General features: G+C 34.4%; 1 long non-coding RNA gene across 1 annotated transcript; it reads left to right on the forward strand.

The window, feature by feature from the left end:
- The first annotated feature begins 15,304 nt into the window (after window positions 1-15,304).
- Window positions 15,305-18,768, forward strand: LOC104236534 (uncharacterized). The gene is made up of 5 exons (XR_713447.2): window positions 15,305-16,002; window positions 16,073-16,196; window positions 16,262-16,542; window positions 16,621-16,737; window positions 18,116-18,768. It is a non-coding gene; the product is annotated as an uncharacterized lncRNA (long non-coding RNA).
- The last annotated feature ends 3,288 nt before the right edge of the window (window positions 18,769-22,056 follow it).

The following is a 22,056-nucleotide window of genomic DNA, read 5'->3' on the forward strand; positions in this document are numbered from 1 at the left end:
GTATTTGGACGTTGTAGTAGATTTAGAAAAGCTCAAGCGAGGTATGTTGGCTATACTCCTTTTGTAGAATCGATTTCCATGATATCCTCGTACGTTGCAATTATGATTGGCTTAAGTTCTTATTTCTCATGTTCCGAATCCTTCCTAAAAAATTGATTATTCTAAATGAGTATTGTATTGAAAGATGTATATACTTAAACTGTGTATTCCTATCATACCATGATTCCCTCCGAGAATATAATCGAGTATGACCAATGTATCAAGGTGTTATGATTTAAAACCATATTTCAATTGCAAGTTATTATGTGTAATTGTGGAAGAAAAACTCAATGTGCTTAAGACTCTTATTGGTCATAAATACACTTAAAGTATTAATTATAAATGCCCTTATTGTTGATTATGCCTGAAAGTGAAAGGAGTGTGTATGAAATATGAAATACGACCATCGTGCCAAAAACGAAATTACACTTGTGGCCACTAGTGCCAAAGAAATGAAAAGACGGGTGAAAGATTATAAATTGAGCTGTAAATCCTTTGTATGATAAATGTTTTGGTAGTATTGTTTAGTTGCCGAGGAAGCAGGTTGAAATAACCTAACCCCGAAATTACATGTGCCGGTGTAGGAGTGGTTGAGGGATAAAATTTTCGTATTAATGTGAAGAAATTATTTCCCTTAATTGGGATAAGATGATTGCTAGCGGAAAGTGATGTCGACCCACACATCATTGTGGTGAGATGACTTAGCCGATCAGGCTCAGATCGAACTCCATGTCGTGCACATGATGGTATTGTGATTAGAGTCTTTGGGTGAGACGGCTCAGCCGATCAGACCGTGATCGAACTCCATGCTAAAAATTCGGTGGTGTAATCGGTACTAAAGATCTCCCAACCTAAAAATATTGATATGTACCTGAAAAATCGTCTTTCTCTTAACTTGACATTTTTATATGGTTTGAGACTCTCATTGATCTTATATTGATTTTCATTGTACTATTACTCAATTCTTCCAGAGGGTGTTTAGTCTTACATACTAGTACTATTCATATGTACTAACGTCCCTTTTGCTGGGGGCACTGCATATTTAATGGATGCAGATGGTTCCACAGCAGGCGACATCGATATGTGATAGCGGTACACCCTCTCCTCAACTGACTTTGTGAGACCGCACTTCATTTCGGGGTCTTGTATCTTTTGTTCCTTATGTATAGTGTTTTGAGGTATAGTCGGGGCCTTCTTGCCGGCAACATCACATTACTCTTTTGTATCTATTAGAGGCTCCATAGACATGGTATGTGTTGTATCTTGGTTTTGGAAAGTCAAACTAAAAATATCGTATTTGTATTACATGTTCCACTTCAAACTATGAATGTGTAATATATTTTTGGGAATTATAAATGTAGTAACTAATGGTAATGGAATTGGTGTCGTTCATGAAATCCTCTCATTGTTTAATTAATAGAATACACTTTCACTCTATTCATGGGTAAGGTCGGGTAGAAAGCATCTAGCAAGCTTGCTTGACCGAGTCTCAGTTGAGCGCTGGTCGCGCTCGCCGAGGTCGGGGCGTGACATATATGTTATCTTCTTTAATACATTTATTGAATTATATGCTCATCAAAATTTAGAGAGATAAAATAATAATTTAATATTGTTACATTGATTGAAATTTACATGGAGATCATCCTTCCCTAAACCAAGAAAGATTATCACTTATTATGATTTGATAGAGGGAGTTCTTTTCATCGAACTTTCATGTCATAAATTTAGAAAAATTTTACACGATATTTTATTTGAGAGGAAAAGAAAAACAAAAGAAATTATTTTAAATAGCCACCCGCTCAAAAAAAAAAAAAATTTAACCTGTATATCTTCTAATTTTGTGACCTCACATTAAGGGGAAAAAGGAAAAGCTAGCTATATATTCTTTCTATGTATTTTTTTAAGTTTTACTAGAAGAGCTGCCCATCGAGGTGGCCACAGTGGTGATGGCGCCTCAAGCTTCTTGGTTGTGTGGTTCTTTGCTTTTTGGGAGGTCAAAGGAGATTATTTGAACCTTTGCTTTTTTCAATTATGGAGTTCAGGATCCAAACACAAAGCACTAGCATTGTGCATGGGAAAAATAGAATAGAATTTGATACAATGGTTAAAAACTACTGGCTTAGACAACAACACGTGGTAATTGGTAAATCTAAACAACAAAAAAGATCAGCGAAACACCCAATTCAATGTATGAAGGAACCAAGAAATCTCTAGTCATTTACTAAGTAATTACATGCATTATTCAAAAAATACACTTATCTTCTTTTAAGCTACTCATTTAGGTTCCAAATATTATTCACTTTGACAAATTGATTTATTTCAAACATATTCGACATTTTAGAAAAATCAAAAGAATGTGTTACGTTTTTACAGATTTATCCATGATTTCAATTAGTGGAATGTTAATTAAATGAGATATTTAAGAGAGATAAACGATAATTTAGTCAAATATCCTTATGATTAAGACTATTAAATCTCTTTCTCAAAAGGATGTGCAAAAAAGTTAAAAGACAAATAATATGGACCGAATGTAGTAGTATACTGTATTAATTAAACATCTCAAACTTGAAAAGCTGTATGCATGTATATATGTGAAAAATAGTTTGTTATAAAATGTTGGAAAGTAGGTGAGGTTTGTCCCACATGGGTGGTGAAAGGCCACTTTTGGAGCCTTTTAAATCCTTGTCCTTTTATGTATTTAATTTAAAACACATACTCTTATATATATAAATGATATGTATTTTTATTTATTTCTATATTTAAAACTGTTTTATTTGAATTTTAAATTTTAAATATATTTAAATAAACATATGCGTCTGTTTGTGAAAGAACATATCTTTTTGAAAAGGTCAGATGATTGCTCTATAAATACAAGTACTTCCAACAAAGTGGATATTGAAAAATCTGCAAGTATATTCTTGGCTTGTTGTATCCTGAAGAAGATTGTTTGTATTTTTCCAATTTGAATGCGGACAATATTTTCTTTAAGGAAAGTTTTTCTCTTGCCTCAAGCCTTCTTCAATTTCGTTTCCAATTATTTTTTTTTATCTAACAATATGTATTTTTGGAATGAGAAAAAACATATGATAATACTTGTAATTCTCTTTTTTTCTCTTTTATAATTTGAAACTATATATATATATATATATATATATCTGGCATTTGTGTGCATCATGGCCAGGATTTTATTTTTAAAAAGAAGAGGTCCCCAAAAGAATGTGTTAGCATGCAAAAAAAGGAAAGGCATTCAGCTTTTTAGGTAACACACCCACTCATGAAAAGGAAATGGGGGATAGCATTAGCATCCAGGCCAAGGGGCCAAACACCCCTGACCTTTTACTGATCGAAATATGAAGCTTCATGGCAAAGTTAAGATTTAGGTACCAAACTAACTTTCTAAGTCATGATAAGATCGATGCTATAGAACTTATGCCTTTATGCCTTTTTTTTCCATTAAAAAGATAGATAGAGATATATAAGAGAGAATCACTTTCCAAGCTGTAACCAGTCAGTACCTTTTGTATGGGCTTGGCATTGGTCAATTTTTGAGTTTGCATCTTTTTGTGTCACGTTTTAATTTGCGCCCTTTTTGCAAAAAAATTTGCAAGCGTACCCGTTTTTCCGCATAACTTCAACATACGTGGCTGAAGTAGCAAAGACAATCATGCAAAACTTCAGCATTCTAGTAGCCGGGCGTGAAGTTGTTTTGTAAATGGCGAACTAGAGCTGAAATTTTTGTTTTGTAATATAGCGAAATTTTTGTTTGTAAGTGGTGACAGCTAAACTTCAGCCCTAATTTACTCCTTCAGAAACAAAACCTTACTGACGAAAGTCATAACCTTTAACGCATACTGGTGTCCTTTTTCATTTTAGAGACACGAATGCGCTTGACACATATTCATTCGTATTGATCAATTATATAAGTATTACTATAAAGTTCAAGAACTAAATACATCTTTGTTCAACGACAGGAACCTAAGTTGATTTTAGCTACACCAGAGTGTAATTAAGAAAAAAAATCAAGTAAATGGAGTATTTTCAGATTACTGTCTAAATGTTGTTTCAGGAATGACAGTACTAGTTACTTCCATGAGAAAGAACCGATGATGCTGTAGGACTGCTCACATTCTCCACGCTCCCAACGTGTGGTTTCCCAGTTAGCATATCTATAGCAATTTGAGCTACTTCTGCAAACCATTCATCCTCTGGATTCCGTCAAAAACGTCCATCGATACAACTTTGAGGAGGAGGAGGAGAAAGGGGTCTGAAGTTGTTTAAAAAGTGGGTACAAGTTAAAAGTTTAAAAAATGGGTATAAATTAAATGGTGGCGACCAAATAGGACGCCCCGTGTAATTTTTACCAGGAAATTAGGTACACGGGCCAACTTATGCTCTGGAATATGTGCTGGTTTCCTCTTCACAAATTAGCTCTAAACCAACTTACTGTTTGGCAGAAAGTGAAGAGAAAACTTAAGTGGAAGAACAATTGTTCAATTAACTATTCCCACGAGAAATAACTAGCTCGATATTACTGTCTGTAGTACTACCCATTCCCCTACACGTCACCTCGACTCTTGACCAAGGTGAGAGTCCATAACAAAATCTATTTTTTATCAGTCTGTCCAGATGTTGGGCAATGTATATATTTTGCATGGGCCTGCTTTACTACTTGGGCTTCTAAGTAAGACTGTCCAAACAAGTAAAATTCCAGAGGCGGATCTAGGATTTCTTGAATATGGATTCACCACTAAAAAAAGTACAAAAATATATTAAGTAGGAATTGATCCGCGTCCTTTGGATAAATAATCCAATATTCTACTAAGTGTATCATTCAGACTTTTTAAAACATGGGTGGCAACAGATAATATTATACTAATTCTAGAAAATACATACATAAAATACCTAATTTACGGACAGACCAAAGGCTCACCTGCTTCATGATTTGGGCTATAAATCTGCCCTGTAAAATCCAAACAAATAAGCAGGTCTGGCATTGATAATAATCATAAAATTTGATTAATAATCTAAAAGATAAGGTGATTACTTGCTCCTCTGGATTAGAATACGTTAATAACCTAAAAGTTCTTTATATTTTCAAGGTATAATAGATTGAATAGTTCTTGTAAATATTGTCCCTACTCATCTAGTACAAGGCATTGTCAATTTTTCATGCATGACGACACTTGTTAAACACTTTTTTTTAAAAAATCAAAGTCCATCATCTCGATGGTGGAGTTAGGCCGGACTCCAATCTCTATATTTTAAAACTTTTAATTACACAGAGGAGGACATACACTTTAGCCTCAATTATATGCTGTAGATTGGTAACCACCAATCTAATATGCACTTGTGTATAAGAAATTGACAAAAGTCTGATGGACTCCTCTCTACTACTTGATACGTCTATATTTTCAACCGATGACAATACATACAGATATGTCCCAAACACTCTATGTTTAATCATAGTATCAACCTTGAAATGTGGCAGCTAAGTGCTAAACCATGATGCCTCTATGAATCCTACGTGAGAATCATATGAAGCGACTCTTGCTCTCACAGTTACTGTTTGCGGAGAAGTCACGATCCGGATTTTTCACCTTCGAGAACTGTGATGGCGCCTACTGATGTGAGTTAGGCAAGCCAATTATTGAACAAATTATCTTTTTACCCTTTTTATACTCTTTAACATTTTTAAAACAATAACGTGTGAACAACGGAAATTCAGAATAAGCGGAAGAAAAACAATAAAATATCTGAACATGTGCTAATACAACTGTTTAAGCCTTAACCACCCAGAACTGGTGTCACAGTGTCACAGGCGATCTAAGATTTACTACATACAAAGTCTGAAAAATAAACGATACATTGTTTCTGAATTAAAGGAAATAAAACAGGGATAAAGGGATAGGGGGAGACGCCAGGGCCTGCGGACGCCTGCAGGTCTGCCTTGGATCTCCGTGTGGACTGAAGGTAGCCACCTAATCTACGGTCCAAAAGCTGCTCCGGGATTTGCACATAGTGCAGAGTGTAGTATCAGCACAACCGACCCCATGTGCTGGTAAATGCCTAGCCTAACCTCGGCGAAGTAGTGACGAGGCTAAGATCAGACTACTACATAAACCTGTGCAATTCAACTATATACAGCGGAAAAGAAGAACAAAAATAAACAGTCAAATATGGGAGGGGTAGCATGCTGCGGGGGAGATATCAATTCAGAATTTAAGGACAATGGGTAATTGAAAGAAACAGTAAATCTCGGATATCAACAAAGAATCAGAAGTCAATAAGTGCACGGCATCACCCTTCGTGCTTTTATTCTCGTCCTCACCAAAGCAATCAAGTAATGAAAATGTGCACGGCATCACCCTTCGTGCTTTTACTCTCGTCCTCACCATATAATCAATATAATCGGCACAGAATGGTACGTGCGGCATGACATCACCCTTCGTGCTTTACACTCTCCCCTCACAAATCATACACGACATCACCCTTCGTGCTTTAACACTCTCTCACCAAAACAATACACGACATCACCCTTCGTGCTTTAACACTTTTCCTCACCCAAACAACAATCACAAATAATATGGCAAGGGAATAAATGAAATTACAATAAAAATCCCGGTAAGGGAACAATAGTTTAACAATCAAGTCCCGACAAGGGAATAACATAAAAAGAAACCTCAATATCCTGCCAAGGGAGATAACATGAAAAACAACAATATCCCGGCAAGGGAGTTAATATAATGATTCTCTTCTCTTTTCCACTTTTACTTCATAACTCACTTCACAACTTTGAGTTAATGCTCTAAAAGATTCAATTTCCACTTATACTTTCACATTTCATTGTACAACTCAAGCCAACGCTCCTCAATGTTCAAATGTCACAGTTACTTCCACAATTTTTCCAACAATAGAAATCATCATCAAAGCATGAATAATACAACGAAACCATAATAATCACAATATAAGACTCACGGGCATGCTTGGCACCAACGTATAGATACTCGTCACCATGGCTATTTGTCGTACTCGACAAACACCACATAGCAAATAGGACTCGACTTCTAATCCCTCAAGCTAAGGTTAGACCAAACACTTACCTCGATGCCACAAACACACTTCAAGCCTCTATTATCGCTTTACCTCTTGATTCCACCACCAATTCACTCGTATCTAGCCATAAGTTACTTAATTACATCAATAAACGCTAAATGAATCAACTCCAATGCATGAAAATGAGTTTTCCAAAGTTTTACCCAAAAAGTCAAAAATCGCCCGCGGGCCCACATGGTCAAAATTCGAGGTTCGAACCAAAACCCGATTAACCATTCCCCCATTAACCCAAATATATAATTTGTTTTGAAATCAAACTTCAAATCGAGGTCCAAATCCCCAATTTTCGAAAAACCTACGTTCTACCCAAAACACCCAATTTTCCCCGTGAAAATCATTGATTTTGAGTTGAAATCATGTTAAAAGATGTTAATGATTGAAGAAAACGAGTTAAAATTTACTTACAATCGATTTGGAAGAAGAGTTGTCTTTTAAAAGTCGCCCAAGAATATTTTGGTTTTGAAAGAGTGTGAAAAATGGGAGATTTTCGGCTAAGTATAAAAATTGCAGGTTGCAGATATGGGAATTGCGAACCCCGACCTCTGCGAGGTTCGCATTTGCGAGATGGGAAATGCGAACAAGGGGTCGCATTTGCGATGACAGGCCCAATAAGGAGTGTATCGCATTTTCGAAGGGAATCTCGCATTTGCGAGGAGGAACTGGCCTGGGTTGTTTCGCATTTGCGACTCAGCCTTCGCATTTGCGAACTCGCATTTGCGAGCCAGGCTTCGCAAATTGCGAAGCCTGCAGGCCTGATCACACCAGCTAAAAACCTGCAATTCATTAAGTCCAAAATCCACCCCGTGGCCTATCCAAAACTCACCCGAGCCCTCGGGGCTCCAAACCAAACATGCACACCAACCTAAAAATATTATACGGACTCGCTCGTACATTCAAATCACTAAAATAACATCAACAACTTTGAATTTAACATCAAAATCATGAAATTTTCTTAAGAACTTCAAATTTCCAATTTTCTCAAAAACGATCCGTTTCATGTCGTTTCAAGTCCGTTTCTTACCAAATTTCACAGACCTATCTTAAATCACATATAAGACCTGTACCGGGCGCCAGAACTAAAAGACGGGGCCGATACCATCAAGTTTTAATCACAATTCATTCCAAAACTCATAAACAATTTCAGAAAATAATTTTCTTTAAAAAATTCATTTCTCGGGCTTGGAACCTCGGAATTCGATTCCGGGCACACGCCCAAGTCTCATATTTTCCTACGGACCCTCCGGGACTGTCCAATCACGAGTCCGGGTCCATTTACCCAAAATGTTGACCGAAGTAACTTAAACTCATTTTAAATGCAAAATTCATCATTTTTCACAGATTTTCACAAAATGGCTTTCCGCTATGCACCCGGACTGCGCACGCAAATCGAGATGATGCCGAAAGAGGTTTTTAAGGCCTCGAAACGCAGAATTCACTTTTAATTCGACAGGAGACTACTTTATTTTCTGGAAAATAAGCTAAGACAGCTACGCCAGAAATGTCGAGTTTGAATTAAGAGATACTATTATCACATGTAAAGACTAGCCAATTTTCATTTCAGTTAGCTGATGTGTTTCTCTTTTTTTTTTTTTCTTTTCTTTTTGATAATCCGGTAATTATTCTCTTATTCTTCATTAGGTTTCCAAAATGAGGCAGAATGAAATAAACATTAACATTTAGCTCCACAAACTAGTAGCTATTTTTTATTACATATTCAAATTTTCAATTGATTAAAAGTAGTCTGCTTTCTGATGTTGTGTGCTCTTGTAAATTAATATATGTCAGTACAATTTGGGTTGGTTCATGTTGTATTATGATCAGTGATTTGAGAAATTAGTTAGATTTATTGGGAATAATTAAGCCTGAGTTAATTATTTAGAAATAATATTTGGGATCGGTACTCATTCGTGTTTTTTCCTTTTTATCTAAGAAACATTGTAAGGGATGGTTTTGAATTTTTTGCCCGCATAACAAAATCTTTCAAAAATAACCTCCATTGACTTAAGTTAATCAAGAAATAACATTTGTAAGTTCTCACGCACAAAATTATGTCAACTCAACTTAAAGCCTACATTTTCAGTGAAAATGAAAAAGCTTTATGGAAAGAAGATCTCTTAGCTTTCTATTAATTATGTAATATGAAAAAAAACGTACTTCAAAAGAACTCAAGTGTTGCACGTGTGTGTGGTACACGTGCACATTAGAGCAACTCATGCATTGCCATAAATCATAATACCCGAATTGTGTTGCTTTAAGAGGTAACTATCAATGATGGCTTTGAAGTTGAGAGTTTTAGCAGTTTAATTAGGGTTGGTTTGTAGCTAGTAAAATTTACCTTCTTATTTTTATATGAATCCAACAAATAATGCTTTGCCTTCTGCTTTGTAGCACTCTTTTATTAAAATAATGTCATGCTGAACTTTTAAAAATTAAAAAAAAAAACTCTTTTACGAAAACAGGTTTTGCATGTAACATTGAAAGTTTTAAATGTAACTTCATTCACTTTAATTTCCAGAATTAATAGTATAGAGACACACTCATTTAACTATTACCATATGTTCAATAATTTGATTTTAAAAAATTAAGCCTTAGTATATAAAAACTAGGGAAAAAAAACTTTAATAAATATATCTATGAATGTTATTGAATAAACTTGACCCCTCTATTTAAAATTTGACTTAATCCATCAATAATATAATTCCACCGCATAGCTTTAGCAAAAGAAGATCAAATCTTGATAAACTATTGGAAATTATGTACATGAACAACAAACCACAAACAGTATGGCATCACGGATTTGTGTTTTACTTGTGTGTAAATATTAAGGTGTGTTTGGTGATTTGTGGTAATGGCACATGAAATTGGATACTGCCCAAGAAGATTCTAAATGAAATGAATGGAGTCTATTAAAAAGAGTAATCTATCTATATCTATATTATATTAAAACCATGAAGCTCATAACTTAAAAAGTCAAATTACATTAATTCCCTTGACTTAATTCCCTTTTTATTAACTTAAACATACACCCTTTTTTATTTTAAAAAAAAACACTAATGCCTATAAAGTAATCCAACGCTCCATACGCCTGTTTTGAAGAATACCGGCGAAGAGATGCCACCTTTTAGTAAAAGTGAGAACCCTAGAAATTAAAAGTTAAATTGCTAAAATAACCTTTTAAATAATTAAAATGTACTTTATTTAGTTATTTAATAATATTTAAATAAAAGAAGGTGACTTTTGGACATTTACGAAACGTCCCGTTAAGCAGACTCTTGGACTTTTCATAAACAGAGCGTGCTGACATTGCACAATGTAAAATTGATTCTTTATATATGAATTTAAGTAGTAATAAACACTAGAAATATAAATTTTTTAAATAAAAAGAATAAAATATAATTTAAAGTGCCTCCTCTAAAAGTTGTGTTCTTTTGGATAGTAACTACAAGTGTTACATCCCTTCTTTTATAACTAACTTTTCCGAATTATGCCTTGAGCACTGATGGCTCTTAAATCAAACAAAAGACTCATCTTTATATGAAGGAATTCTCTAAATATTCTATAATATACTTCTTATTACTAACGTTAGCTTCAAGAAAAAAAGCCACTTCTATTCAAATGTTTTGATTTCAGCGATTACCGTGCTATACAAAATTAATCATTTCAATAATTTTGCATATGTTGCCACGGCATCTATCTGCATATATTTATGCTGAAATTTTTCTGTTGTACTACACTATCAACTCCATGGTGAGTACGAATGAAACTTTATTTATATTTTTTTATATATTCCTCCTAGCTGTGGTTTCCTTGTTTTACATTCGACACATGCTGCTAATTAATATTGTGGTTTTTTATTACTTTATTGAATTATTTTGTTTTTGTTTGTGGCTGAAAAAACATGTAGGTGCAATTTCTTTTTGCATGTCCATATATTTGTATTGCCTTTGATTATTGACTACATTTCTTGTGTGCTAAATGGAAGTAATTAACTTCCATTGAAGTACGATTTTGGAGTTCATGTTGATATAGTTTTGTATCCGTAGGTATAATAGTAATAATGAGTTTTTAGTTTAATTTCTTTCCTTAAGATTTATTCCGGAGAGTTAAATGGAAGTAATTAACTTATGTTACTAGGTAAATGTTAAAGTACGATTTTGAATTTCTTTTCTTTGCATATGCTAATTTAATTTTGTATTCGTAGATTATAACTATAATAATGAGTTTCTGGTTCAATTTCTTTCCTTAAGATTTATTCTGGAGATTAAAAAGGAGAGATGATCATGATGTCTGTATGATTTTCTTCATGCATTTTTTCATGTAATTAGTATTAAATATGCTTAAGAATGAAAATATGCAAATTAAAAAAAAAAATTAACTTTTGAAACATATGTTAGCTTTCATGATTATCAAAGGGTAATAGTGGGAGTAACATACCTTGGTTAATAGTATGTAGTATATCTCTGTCTCTGTGAATTGTCAAATGATTCTTACTTTTGTAATTATAAAGCTCAAGAAGGTATTTATAGGTGGAATGAAACATATGAGTTAGAATTTCCTCATTTATTGATTTATATAAATAAGACCCAATAATCATCATTTTCTTTTGCTTATACTTTTGTCTTTAACTTTTATTATTTATGTCGTAAACAAAAAAACTTTTCATAGGTAATTTTTATTTGTTTTTGTAATAAAAAAATTATACTTACTTACATAAATCCAGATTATAAATTTTTTAATCACCAATTTGTTAGACTAAAGTATTCACATGTAACAAATACTAAAGTTGTTAGCTTGAAAAGGAATTGTTATTATGACTGTAGTTGACTGGTTAAATGTAAAATCTAAAGGTGCCATCACAATTTTTCAATCTTTGCTGGAGATAATGAATAAATAGTTTTGACATCAACAGAAAAGAAAAAAGACTATGCAAAATAATATATTTTGAGTTAATATTAGATATTTTAAATTAATTATTCTGTTAATTAGCCATAGAATTTTTTATGTGAAATGTTAAATTGTACCTAATTGATTTTATCATGCATTTTACTTTTACGAATACATCAGCAATAAGCTTATGGTTTACCTATTTAGACCACTGTGTCACATTCACATATTATATATATTGTTGGGTTAAGTTAATCGTTGGTTTCCAGATTTTTGTTTGGAAACGAACTTTTAATTGATAAATGCTATATTTTCCTTAGAGATTTAACATTGTATCCAATAATATAAATTTATTTTATACTCTTTAATAGGTTGTTTGGATTACTTGGTGACACAATTAGTAGTAGTAGTAATAATAATAATAATAATAATAATAATAATAATAATAATAATAATAATAATAATAATAATAATAATAAGAGATACTGCTCGTCAAGATGTTAAAATCTTTAAACTTACCTTAAGTTATCGTCTATTTCAAATAATAATCGTCATTGAAAGTACAAAATCTGATCTTATGTTATTATTATTATTATACTATTTTTGTTTTGTCCATCTAACCATTTTTGTTTCAGTCAAAATGATAACCAAAATTAGAATCAATCCCCAATGTTGGATTGCCGCAACATATTTTCTCGTGTGGCTAACTTTACATAGCACTTTCAGAAGGGATATTAATTTCGGTAACAAGAGTTGGTCATGAGAGAGTAATCGAAATAAATAAGAGGAATATCATCTATAAGGAATATTATGCGATATACGCTTCATTATATGTTTGTACCTCATAAAATCAAAATAAGCAAAGCATATGTATCAAATTAAACTTTGATTATTCATCTTTATATGTTCAAATGATATCATCTTGACTTCAATTAACAAGTCATCATACAATGATCTTAATTAAATATTCACAAAAACTTGTATTTTATATACTACATGGTTCGCCATACACGTGCAACGTATTTGCAGAGAAATTAGTTAATTAGAAAATTAAGACACTAATTAACAGAATATATATAGAAAATTCTATATAACCTTAATACTGTACTATCTTTAATTTACTCACAGGAAACTTCCTAAGAACCTTCTAAATAAAACAAGTACATACAATTAAAAAAAAAGAGCAATTAATTAAAAGATTAAGGCAGTTAACAGAATATCTCTAGAAAACTCTATATAAGCCATAGTATTATCAGTGGTTGTGGATGAAGAGATTCTCTCTGTAATTGCAAAGGAAACGACTGAGAAAGTATCAATAACAATTGTAGTAGCTAGTACTTTCCCGGTCCATAATAAATGATAAATTTATTTTTTTATTTTGGTTCAAAATAAGTGTTCATTTATATAATTAAGAAAAAATTTATTTTGTTTTTCCAAAATTACTCTTATGTACGTATTCCTAAAAGTTATGTACTTCTCACTTTTGAGAAGCAAAGTAAGTGCTACTATAACTATAATGCAATATTTAATGAAAAGTAATTTAGTCAGACTAACTATTTCCGTCTAGAATTTAGTATTTCCTTAATGGTTATGCCCAAAGTAAATTGGTCACTTATTATGGACGGGAGAAAGTATAATATTAGTGAAGTCTAAGTCAGACCCACCAAAAAAGTTACCAATCACAGCAACGGTAAATACAACACTCTTCAAGGTCTTGGAAATGCTGCAATGTGCCAAGATGTGGCTTCATTGTTTGATGATTGCGAGAATTACATGGATGACATAACTGCAACTTCATCCTCGATTAACAATGGCTCTTGATTGGTTTATTTCCCAAAAAATCAGATGTTATTGATGGTGCAACTTGAAAGTATAAAAGGGAAGGTGTGAATTGCACGCCTATTAAAAAATTGGTCGATTGTATTTAAACTTAGTCGAATACTGCACATAACTGTTAGTCTTTTCGATTTAAACAAATGTAAAGCACAACAAACAGTAAAGGAACAGAATATAATATGAGAGCGATAAAATAAATGATACCAGAAATTTTTATATTGGTTAGGTACTAATGTGGTATCATAATCTAGCCTTCTTGAGTTGCAAGAGTGTTGTTTTTTAGATATCTTTGTAAATTGAATTGAGTACAGTCTTTGTGGTTTTCAGCGATCACCACCTGTTGGAAATATATTGGATTATGGAGAATAAGATTTAGCTTGAGGCGTGTCAAGGACACTGTTCTTAAGGATATTTCGCCCACATCGTGATAAATAAAATTAGGTGTATCCCCCAGGATTCAACAAGCTCTTCTAGTATACACTAGAAGTATAAACAACAAAGATTAACAAAGATAACCACGCACAATAGAAGAAAATTAGAAGAAAAGTTTTTCACTCTTTTCGCTCTGCTCCAAATGAACACAAAAAAGACATATTTATATATAGTCCACAAGGGAGATGGACATCTATAGGTAATAAAAATCATTAAAATCTATTAAGGCTTCAAATGCCAAAACGTTAAATCATTACGGCCAATAGAAACGTTAGTTACAAAAGTTAAGGAAATGGTTATCAAATTTAATGTTAAGTAAACGGTCATACAAGACCAACTTTGGTCAAATTCAGAGTTATAAAAAATAACTGATTTTGATATCCATTCAATGTTAATAAAACATTATATTCAAAGTTATTGTAATTTTCAGTTATTGACATTAAAATATATTTAATTTATTGGTATAATAAACACTCATTAAAATAATATTAAAAGAATGAATCTACACACTAATTTGAATATTTCTTTTTGAGTTATCAAAATTATTTTTCTAACACCACTAACGGTGACAAGATTGGTTTTCACTCGCTCACCAACAACAAACAAAGGATTCACTACTAGAAACACATCATTTTCCCACGAAAAAATTTTCAGTGGCAATTCCTACCGAAATGCAATGGAAAAATTAAAATTTCTTTCTGAGAAAAATAATAATATTTGCCAGTGACTATCCGTGGGAAGGTTTTGGCGCAAAAATGCGCGTAACTTAGTTTCCTCTAATCCTGTGGGAAAAATTATTAAAAAATAATTATATCAAACTGAAAAAAAATTCCAGTGAAGACAGTGGGAAATTAAACAATAAATAAAAAACTTTTTTACATATTCCCATAGACTCAGTGTGAATGGATATTTTAAAAGTTTTCTTATAATTATGAAAAAGATTTCCCATAGAGATTTCTCAAGGTAGTAGTGGGAAAATTTATTATTATTCACATAACCTTAAGTTTTCCCTCATTCTATTCCACAGATGCCTCTGTATTTTCGCTGTATCTTCCACTCCACGATGCCTCCCTCCGTCACTCTCTCTCTCTCTCTCTCAATTCACTCCATTTTCAGGTAATTCGACCCCCCTTCTCTCTCTCACTTCACTCCATTACCCTGTCATGTCATCATCATCTTGTCCGATCGTTCCTTCGTTATCTTCATCTGCCATTCAATCACCAGTTTCTCCAATCATTCATTTATTCATCATCTTCCTTTAGCATGCCCTCATCATTTAGTCAATCTGCTAGGAACTCTTCCATGCCTTCATCTAAATTCACTCTATTTTCGGGCATACCCTCATCATCTTGCCCTGTCATGCCATCATCATCTTCTCCAGCCATTCCTTCATCATCTTCTTCTGGCATCCGATCATCATTTTCTCCAATCATCCATTCATCATCTTTCTTTGGCATGTCTTCATCATTTAGTCAGTCTGCTAGCCACTCTTCCAAGCCTTCGTATGAATTCACTCCGTCTTCATCTCCCAGCATTTCTATGCCAGATATTGGAGTCGATGGTAATTCGACATCCCCATACACCGATAGTGATACAGCTACACAGCCTCCTACACAGACTTATATACGAAGGATGATCCTCAAAATGTGGAAAATATGATGAACTTCGGAGGTTGATTATTGTGCCCGATGGAGCAGGGTACATATTCATCTTTTAATTTATAATTAATTCTAAATATAGTTTCTAACTTATTTTAAATTCAATGCAGCTTTTATCCTCCTCAGGCTATGAAAGCCGTGGTTGAATCGATGTGTTCATTTTATCACGCACCATGGAGGTCTTGGTTAGATGTTCCAAGTCACATTAGGGACAAAATATTTGCTGAATTTAGGGTAAAATTAATCTTTTGCTTTAGTTTTCAACTCGCTATAGTCATTCTAACATGTTTTATTTGCAGATGAAGTGTGCATGGTCATACAATTTTGAAGCTGAGGTACGAGTCATTTTCTTTAAGAAAAATTCTGATAGGTTGTCTGATATGCTTCAGACTACTCGAGAAAGTAATAAGAGGCCAAGTTGGATTCTTGATGATTTATGGGTTAATCTTCTTGAGTATTGAAAATCTCCGAAATATAAGAAGAAGAGCGAACATGGAAGGGCATCCCGTTTGTCCAACAAGGGTGGCTCGGTGCGCACACGGGTGGCTCAATTAGTATGGCGGCTCATCGAAGAAGATTGGTAATGTGTTTTATTATATTTTTCTTGATTTATAACTGCTTTAGTTACCATTTTTTAACATATTATTTATTTTTCCAGGAAAAGGCTAAAGGAAGACCAGTTAGTCATGATGATATGTTTGAGGAAACCCACATAAAGAAATTGAAGGATGGAACAAAAACGATTTGGATCGAGCCGCGCGCTGAGACAACCCACGTAAGATTAACAACATTCTTCACATACATGAATTAACAATATCGCGATCTTATTAGCATTAAGCGTAATAAATTAATAACTTCTTCTCTTGTCATAAGCGTCAAAAAGTGTTAACTAAGTGATTTCCATGTATACATGCAAGCTTTAAAACCAGGTTCTCTACATCTTAATGCCTTGTGCATTTTCCCTTGACTAGCAGTCATATTACCATATAGAGAGCTAATTCTCGATAAGGAACACCCCTAAATAGCAGCAAAACACTGATCAAATTAAGAGGATCAATCATGCACATTTTAAGCAGCTTTCTTTCGTGGGTTCACATAGTAAATTTGTTAGCTGCCAAACATGAAGAGATAAATGATTATAAAGGTTGTCAATGTCATTATATTGAGTCTTGGTTTGGATTTTAGTACTAATATCATTCATTCAATAAAAAATAAAAATTCTATAAAATTTCTTGAGTGTTACCACTTGTCATACAGTAAAACCTCTGTTACTACAAAAACAGTAAACATAGCATTAAGATTGGCGTGTATTTGTCATATCACATTTCTTCTTCTTTTTCTTGCTCTTGATGTGTTTTTGAATTATAACAATGTGAATTTACCTGATCAAGACAATGTAAAGTTACCTTGGTTCAACTTCATGAGGTCACATCTGAGTAACTGAATTAATCCTTGATATGACATGGTGAGAATCTGATGTGTTAGATGTTTGTGTAATTGGATTCTACTCAAAGAAACCATATAGAAAACGCTCAAAAAACAAAAATCACTTTTCTAATCCAAGTACCTAACTTTTTAGACAGTCTAATTGCCCATTGTCAAGTTTATTGCGTTAACAGCATCGTGATTTCTGGGTGTATCATTCTACTGCATCTCTTTGAATATCGTGTGCATATTTATTTGCCCTAAATATCAAAAGCAACTATAGTATAGGATTGATTAGATAAGCTTTTATTTGATAAGAGTGGCAAAGGGAAAAGTTTTGTATAAAGATGCAGGGAAGAGGATCTATTGAAATCTGGAGAGACAATTAATGTTTCAAGAAAAACCTATTATTAATGTTTTTGACGGTATGCTGCAAGATAATTACCAAAATTTTGGAGAACAGATGGTTCAATTGTTATAGCTAGCAATTTTCCTTTTAGTTCCTCTTAGTTTATCTAAATTTCATTTCATTACATTCTGTTTTTAACTTTCTCCTTCTATACCAGTTTGAGAAATAAAGATACTTTAAAGTGATTAAGTACAGCTAGGCTGCTACACTTTTTATCTCTCCGTGTGTTTTACTTTAAAGTTTGAGAAATAAAGATACTTACTTGCATAAGTTTTCTTTAATAAAATTTACTTTTATAATACTTGTAATTTTTTTACAGGATAATTTCAAATGAATCTTGGAGAAGTTCATTCAAAGCCAGGCGATTGATGGTCAAGGTAGGCCAATCCAACCAACCCAAGAGGAGATCATGGACATGTGGATTAAGACAGCTGGTGGCGTGCATAAGGGGAGAGTCTACGGCCTTGGATCAGAATTTAGTCTCGGCCGTCGTACGTTTGGATTTTCTGGTTCTAATTTCGTCACATTGTTCGGTTGATCTGGATGAGTTTGAGCAATTGAATAGGAAGGTAGCGAAGATTACAGAGTATCTTCAAGAAAGGGCTGCAAGGGAAGAAGAGGCAAAGCGAAGGGAGGAATAAGATAGGCGAAGAGAGGTAGAGGCAAAGCGAAGGGAGGAAGAAATGAGGCGAAAGGACGATGCATTAAGACTTGTCATTAGTGATGTTAAAAGTCTCAAGTCTCAGCTAAACTCCCTCTTAGCATCTGGTGCATTTCCTGTACCCCGTTCTCCAGCATCTGATGATAACTAAGGAGTAGTTTCTTTTATTAGCTTGTCTTGGATGGTACTTGGATGTTGAATATTGAATGTTGGATTTTTTGAGTTCTTGTTCTACTTTTGGATTAGTTGGATTAATTATGAAATGGATTGATTAGTTGTTATTTATGAAATGAATTGGATTGCATGTTGAATTTGGTATTTGAATGCTTAATTGTATTTAATCTTGTATTGTTGGTTGTACTTTCTGTTTGGCAGGTGGAGTAGTTCTAAAAACAGATTTGGCCATGAAGATATTTTTCAGATTTTCCACGAATTTCTTACCGACTTCGTGGGAATTTTGTGCATTTTTTCCAGCACCCCACTGATTTTTGTGGGAATATCTTTCCCAATACTTCCATGGGTAAAATAAAAAAAATATCTAAATTATTTTTAATACTTCCTACGGATTTGGTGGAAAACTTAAGAAAACTAAATTATCTTATTTTCTTACCTTTTCCACGACATTCGTGGGAAATTACACTTGGTGACCCCACCAAACCCTCAGTGGGGAACTCGCTAGGAATTACCCACGAATGTCGTGGGAAACTATTTTCCCACCGAGTGTCTCCCTTGGGAATATCGTGGAAATATTGAAATTTCACACAGATTTCCCGCCGATTCTTCCGTGGGAAAAGTCTGTATTTCTAGTAGTGATTGGTTTTCACTCGCTCACCAACAATGACACTTTGGTTTTCACTCACTCACCAACAACGACACTTTGGTTTTCACTCGCTCACCAAAAAAACGAACAATGACACAATCTCTCAGTATTTTTTCCGTTCTCTCTATCTTTTATGACACTAGTAAACTTAAGAATACAGTGCTTGACTAAGGTGTAAAAAGAGTAGGAAAGTTGTCTGTGAAGCTGGTACTAAGAAGTGTCTTCAGATCCTCTTTAAATAGTTATTCCTCTTTCTTGGAATTATTCTGATCGTTGCTCCATATTTGATGTAAATCCTCCTTGATATGGTTTTCTGATTTGTCGCATAATTGAAGTGGCTTGTTCTTTTTTTGTTGTTGTACCCTTTGCTATTTTGTGCAATACCCATGAGATTTAAAATTGCTGCATAACAATAGCTATTTGGAAGAGAGTTTAGCTATTTGTGGAAAGCATTTAATGAATAGTATTGACCGTCTATCCCAAGGAATTTGACTTGATCTTCTTTGAATCTGAATGTGTTCACGTGCATGATCTTCTTGATCTTCTTGCTTGATTGCCTCCAAAATTTATCTTATACACTTCCTTATATTATGGCATCCAGTTGTATAGCAAAAATCTTTCAAGATCATATTCCTCCTTAATAGCAGTACCAAGCCTCTATTAATACTTTTCCTTTTTGAGTGTAGTACTAAACTTCTTTCCACTTCAAACTTCTTCCTTTTTTTTAGAGCAATACCATTCTTCTGTCCAATCTCCCTCTCATAAGGTAGTAGATCTTCAATATAGAAAATATTTTCTCCTTTGTTCTTGGAATATAATTTCTTTAGTAGGTCAACACGCTTTTCCATTGCATACTCTTCCTCTTTTGTATTACTTGTACTAATCTTCTACAAATCTTCTATATTTTCTTTTCCATATCTTCTCCCGTAATTCCATATCACAATAAATCTCAATAATATCCTCCATAAAAGTAGTATGCATTATAAATATTTCCTTTCTCGACTTTATAGTAAATCAACCATCGTTCTTCCATCTGCTTTCCATAATAAACCTGTACCAATAAAATAAATTTATCACAAGTAAATATTTTTTGATTAAACCTTATGTTAGTTTGGTATCATCGAATTTAGTCTATGAAACCTTGGGGTTAACAATCTCCCCCTTTTTGATGATGGCAAACCATTGAGTACAAAACATGAAAATTTTTAATCCAAGAAGATCAAATGAAACACATTAAAGAGATAAGTAAGATAAATTGGTTACTTCCCTGAAGTTATCTCTTCAATGTATAGATGATGGAACAAGTAAAGGCTCACCCTCACTTTATGCGTTCCTCAGTTATGCTCCCCTACCTTCATGCATCTTATCTTTAAAATTTGCAAGGAAAGTTTTATACCATCTATTCTCTCTCCCTTTTGTTATCATCAAAAGGGTGAAGGAACATATATGAGATATGCAAACAAGTATTCACAGAGAAAGTATATATGCATATAGTCAATCCAGACTACTTACTTCTAATCATCCAACGAGTTATACAAGGAATCATGTAATAATAATCACCTTTAAAAACTTGAGGGGAAAGATAAATTTAACTCAGCAAATCATTCAAAATATGAACATGATATCTGACCTGATGGCCCGTAGACCCATTAGAAGAAGTCTGAATAGCCGGTGGGCGGTATGAACTCTCCGCCATGGCACTAAAATAGGAGCTGGAAGAACCCCGGTGACCTGAGTACCTACTGGAAGAACCCTGGATGACTAGTGGCGGTAAGAGCTCTCTTGTATGGCGCTAAAATAAGAGAGCGATGGAGCACATCGAGGAGGTGGTGGTGCTGAATATGGGGCCTGCTAGGCTGACCCCTCCCAAACTGACCTCTGCCCCTAACTGGGGCACCTCTAAACTCTCCAGAGAAATGGGCCCTTTTGTCCTACTGCATCTACTCTCTACCTCTCTAACGGTAGCCCTCAATCCTCCGAGCAATCTCCACTACCAGCTGATAAGAAGTCCCTATCTCAACCTCTTGGGTCATATTTGCCCTAATACCGGAGTGCAGCCCTGCAACAAACCTCTGTACTCTCTCTGCATCCGTAGGAAGTATCATAAGTGCATGGCGAGACAACTCAAAAAACCTCGCCTTATAATCGGTCACTGACATATGAACCTGCTCAAGCTGCTCAAACTGATACCGCAACTCTTCCCTCTCAGTGGGTTGAATATACCTATCCAAGAAAAGCTGTGTGAACTGACCCCAAGACATGGGAGGAGAACCCGTTGGTCTACCAAGAAGATAAGACTTCCACCATCTACGGGTCCTGCCCTCCAGCTGAAAAGTAGTAAAGTCAACCCCATAAGACTCCAATATCCTCATGTCATGCAATCTGTCCCTGCACCTATCGATGAAATTCTGGGCATCCTCAGAACGCTCACCTCCGAAGACATAAGGGTGTAGCCTATTCCATCTTTCTAATAACTTCTACGGATCGCCGTCCGCAACTGGTCTAGGCTCCGGTGCTACTGCTACAACTGGCTAGGTCCCATCCGCGGGTAGTGCACCCGGAGTCTGATACACTACAGCTGCATACCCGGAAGCCTGGGCAGTAGGGGTCTATGCTCCCCCTCCCGCCTGAGATGTGGTTGGGTCTGCTGGAAATAAACTATCCTAGGTCATAGAATCCATGAACCGCAGCATATGACCCATGGCCTCCTGAAAGCCGGGTGCTATCATGAAATCCATTGGGGCAGGCTCTACTACTGGCACCTCGCCCTGCTCCTCAA

This window comes from Nicotiana sylvestris, chromosome 1, assembly GCF_000393655.2.
Source record: "Nicotiana sylvestris chromosome 1, ASM39365v2, whole genome shotgun sequence".
NCBI lineage: Eukaryota > Viridiplantae > Streptophyta > Magnoliopsida > Solanales > Solanaceae > Nicotiana > Nicotiana sylvestris.